Below are 4,916 nucleotides of genomic sequence, written 5' to 3'. Positions count from 1 at the left end.
TGAGCCGAGATCGCGCCATTGCACTCCAGCCTGGGTAAGAAGAGTGAAACTCCGTCTCAAAAAAAAAAAAAAAAAAAAAAACTTAAATGTTTTTAGATTAAGTTTTTGGAGCAGTTTTGGTTTACAGAAAAATTAAGCAGAAAAATACCGAATTGCTATATGTCTCCCCTTCACACACCATGGTTTTCTTTTCTTTTTTTTTTTTGAGACGGAGTTTCGCTCTTGGTACCCAGGCTGGAGTGCAATGGCGCCATCTCGGCTCACCACAACCTCCGCCTCCTGGGTTCAGGCAATTCTCCTCCTGAGTAGCTGGGATTACAGGCACGCGCCACCATGCCCAGCTAATGTTTTGTATTTTTAGTAGAGACGGGGTTTCACCATATTGACCAGGATGGTCTCGATTTCCTGACCTCGTGATCCATCTACCTTGGCCTCCCAAAGTGTTGGGATTACAGGCGTGAGCCACCGCACCCGGCCAGCTGCTTGGTTTTCTAATCCTACCAGCAACGAAGGAGAGTTTCTGTTGCTCCACTGATTGGTATTTTAATTGGATTAGCATTACATTTATAGATTAATTTAGGAGTAATTAGACTTTCATTATATTTATTGGTATTATCCAAGAATAGGGTAGATCTTCCAATTTATGAAATCTTCATTTATATTCCAGGTAGTTGGTTTTTCTTTTTTAGACAGAGTCTTGCTCTGTTGCCTAGCCTGGAGTGCAGTGATGTGATCTGAGCTCACTGCAACCTCCCTCTCCCAGGTTCAAGCAATTCTCCTGACTCAGCTTTCCGAGTAGCTGGGAGTACGTGTGCACTGGCACACCCAGCTAATTTTTTTTTTAGATTTTTGGTAGAGATGGAGTTTTGCCACATTGGCCAGTCTGGTTTTGAACTCCTGACCTCAGAGCATCCACCAACCTTGGCCTCCCAATGTGCTGGCATTACACACATGAGCCACTGCTCTTGGCTCCAAGTAGCATTTAAAGTTTTCTCTAAGCTGTGTTGGGAAATAATCCTCCAGGGGCTCTCCTGTTTCTGCATGTCTTGGGTTTTTCTGCCTTTGTTCTAGACTATCTTTTCAAGGACGTAATATAGCAAACAGACTTAAAAGATAGAGTTAGTATCTCCCTTAGTGACAAAGGGCAGGCATGTTTAAGGTCTAGTATAAAATATTCACATTCCCTGAACTCAGGCCTCTCGTCCTGTAGTGCAGATCACTGCAGGCGCAGGTGTCACCTGGCCCTCTTTTGCCCCGGCCTGCATAAACTAGAGCTCAGGAAATCGTCACAGAAAATGCTAATAGTCTGACTACTGTAATTACTGTAACAATATCTTTTGTTTCTGAGTAAGGAGTCTTACCTCTCTGCCAACATCCATGAAACTGTGGCAGACTAAACTTTTAGCTTGCAAGCAGGGAAAGATTATTTTTATTTAGTAGGAAGAAAACAGATTGTGTAGTAGGAAAAAATATGTTGTTGTTTCCATATGATGGAACTATTCATATTATTTTAAAAGTCTATTTTTAGACATTTATTATTAAAAGTCTATTTATTGTTACACAGTCACATTACTGAATTCTCTTATTGCTTCCAATAGTTTTACAGTTATTGTCTGAACATCATATTGGCTGCAACAAATAATTTTGCTTCTTTCTTTCCACTATATCTATTTCTTTTGTCTGTGTTGACCAGTACTTCCAGATATATGCTAAATAGATGTAACAATAATTTAAAACTTGTCTAGTTTCTGACTTTAATTGAATTGTTTACAGCACTTCACCATTTATCTTAACACCAGGCTTTGGCTTAAGAATTTTTTCACAAAAATAAGTATAGATAGGCATGACTATATGTACTTGTATTAAGAAAGAATTATTTAAAAATCAAGAAGTAATGTTTTTTTTTTTTTTTTTTTTTTTTGAGACAGAGTCTCACTCCGTCACCCAGGCTGGAATGTGGTGGCACCATCTAGGCTCACTGCAACCTCTGTCTTCTGGGTTCAGGTAAGTCTCCTGTCTCAGCCTCCCGAGTAGCTGGAATTACAGGCGTGCACTACCATACCAGCTAATTTTTGTATTTAGTAGACACGAGTTTTGCCATATTGGCCAGGCTGGTCTCGAACTCCTGACCTCAATTGATCTGCCCGTCTTGGCCTCCCAAAGTGCTGGCATTATAGGCATGAACCACCATGCCCAGCCAATGTTTAATTTTATCAAATGATTTTATAGCATCTCTGGATATACAATTTTTTTATGTTTTTACTTTGATCAATTGACTAAGTTAGTAAATTATATAAATAGGTTTCTTAATATTTACCTGTTCTTTCCAGGTTCAAATCTATTTTGTTCTGGTATATTATTTTTTAGTAAGTTCCTGACTTCTATTTATGAATACTTTTAATTTATTCTTCTGCATTCATGTTCATAAATTATTCCATAAATTTTGATGTTATTGTGATATATGCATTAAATGTAGTATCAATAAATAATGATTCTATGAAAAGAAATTGGAAACTTTCTTTTTTAGTGTTCTGAAATAGTTTACTGGCTTGGAAGTTTCTGTTTTTCAAACAATTTGTAGTTGTTGGCTTCTAGTGGTTTTCATTAATTTATCTGATTTTAAAAATTTAGTGTAAGTTCATGAGGTATATGTCTCTATCTCTCTATCTCTATCGATATTTCTATCTATCTATATTTGAGACAGAATCTTACTTTGTTGCCCAGGCTATAGTGCAATGGCGTAATCTCAGCTCACTGCAACCTCTGCCTTCCGGATTTAAGTGATTCTTCTGCCTCAGCCTCCCGGAGTAGCTGGGACTTTGGTCGAGCTTTTCTATTTTTAGTAGAGATGGGGTTTCACCATGTTGGCCAGCTTGGTTTTGAACTCCTGGCTCCAGGTTATTCACCTGCCTCTGCCTCTCAAAGTGCTGGGATTACAGGCGTGAGCCACGGTGCTTGGCCCTCACTGTTTCTTAAATCATTATCTGAGTGTGTTTCTAGCCTTCTCTTGCTGCCCTTCCTTTCCCCACTGCTGTTTTTTTTCTTTTTTTCTTTTTTTTTTTAAAACAAATATTGCCCTTAAAACAAAAACAACAGCCTTTCTAGGTTTAATCCTGTCCTGGCATCTGCTTCTGGGAAGATCTAACTAACATCATTCTTTCCTACCTGGGCTTGACATCATTAGCTTAGGTCAGCTATGATCCTGAGAGTAGACAGAGATCTCTGTTAATCTCTCTGAATCCAAGGCCTCAGGCTAGAATCAATGTGCTGGGAGAGGACAATTCACCAATTTATAGCCCTTGTGTGGGGATGTTAGAATTGAATATTGAGATAATTTCTTTTTACTCAGAAAATTTTATTTCCTCTACTCTAAGCAGGGAGACAGGACCTCCATGGCATGCAGAGGCTGCCTGAAAATATCCTCTCATCCTGTCCTTTGGGAAAATCTTGACTCATGATGCTAGGTATCTCTGAGCAATGTTTTAAGGAGGGAAGAGCAAGCAGAGGACATCTGAAGCCCAGGAGGAGAGAATGGTCCATTGCTTCTCATAGAATGGAGTCTTGGAGAATTTTCTTATTTTAGGGATTATGGAGCTGTAAGTCTCAGAGCAGGGTGGGGATGCACTGTGGGCTGTAGCATAGGCACTGGGTCCTAAGATGGTCCTAGATTCCCATCCCAGGTACAGCATGTAAGTATGAGAACCAGAAGACTTCAAAGTACCATGGGGGTTGAGACAATGACTATATTAACAGTAATGTTATAAACTGAATACAAAAGTTTCTTTCTTGGTCTATGTCAGCTTTCTAGATTCTTGGGGACCTTAATGGGGACAAAGAAGCCATAAGGATGCCTGAGATTGAGGCCAGTCATGGTGGCTCAATTCTGTAATCACTTTGGGAGCTGAGGTGGGTGGATCATCTGAGTTCAGGAGTTTGAGACCAGCCTGGCCAACATGCTGAAACCCCATCTCTACTACAAATAAAAAAACTTAGCTGGATGCATTGGCAGGTGCCTGTAATCTCAGCTACTTGGGAGGCTGAGGCAGGAGAATTGCTTGAATCCGGGAGGCGGAGGTTGCAGTGAGCTGAGATCGCGCCATTGCTCAGTGAGATGGGAATTCAGAGCCAGATTTGACCTGATTTCTTTCTCATCCAGTTTTTTGAGTTATGAGCCACAAACTATCATGGCACCCGCACGCCCATGCAGCAAACCTGCAAGTTCTATACTTGTATCCCGGAAATTAAATGTTTTAAAGAAAGAGAGAAAAGTTAAAACCCAGATTGTTATCTGGTGAACTTTGTTTTTAAAAAAGTTATCACCTCTCAAATGCCAAGTTAAAATCTAAGTGCCTCCAAAGATTCAGAATCTACCATGATGCCACGTGATAACAAACTTTGAAATATTATTAACTTTATTAGGAACTATAAGCAAACTGCGGCAAAGCATTTCAATTTCTAACTTTATAGACTAATTGTATCCCCCGAGGGGGGGGTGCACCGTTCCTGGAAGTACTGCAATACCAGGTCGATGCGTGGAGTGGATAGAGCAAGCTCCTGTTCCATCTCCTAATTCCAAAAATGCATTTAATACATTGTCCTCGGATAGAGGACGTATCAGATATTAAACTGATAAGAACAGATACTACACTTGATCTTAGCCAAAAGGCCGAGAAGCGATGCTGTTGCCCTCGCCCCCGCAGTCACCGTCCCACTCTCATCCACATTCAAGTCGCGGTGAGAGCTCCAGCCTTTCTCTTTGCCTCATTCCCCTCATTACCTTGGTCTCTTCCACACCACTATTGGTGCCATTACACACTCGGGCCGATTTCTTATTCTCCACGTTGAAAAGGGAAATCTTACACCCGAGATTGTTCTGTCGTTCCCGGGCTTTCATTTCAAATTTGCATGCCCCGCCC

At 40.6% G+C, this 4,916-nt stretch overlaps 1 long non-coding RNA gene and 1 other non-coding gene across 2 annotated transcripts in view; one reads left to right on the top strand and one right to left on the bottom strand.

Moving 5' to 3' along the window:
- Positions 1-4,678, top strand: part of LOC119470350 — an 18,335-nt gene extending 13,657 nt beyond the window's left edge. Inside the window, exons 4-5 of the long non-coding RNA XR_005199244.1 lie at positions 115-119; positions 4,609-4,678. This is a non-coding gene — a long non-coding RNA (uncharacterized LOC119470350). The remainder of the gene's footprint in view (positions 1-114; positions 120-4,608) is intronic.
- Positions 4,488-4,678, bottom strand: LOC119470385. The gene has a single exon (XR_005199274.1). It is a non-coding gene; the product is annotated as a U2 spliceosomal RNA (small nuclear RNA).
- Positions 4,679-4,916: the final 238 nt, after the last annotated feature.

This window comes from Cebus imitator, unplaced genomic scaffold, assembly GCF_001604975.1.
Source record: "Cebus imitator isolate Cc_AM_T3 unplaced genomic scaffold, Cebus_imitator-1.0 Scaffold28, whole genome shotgun sequence".
NCBI lineage: Eukaryota > Metazoa > Chordata > Mammalia > Primates > Cebidae > Cebus > Cebus imitator.
Note: the sequence above shows the minus strand (reverse complement) of the source record. Positions and strands in the feature narration are given on the sequence as shown.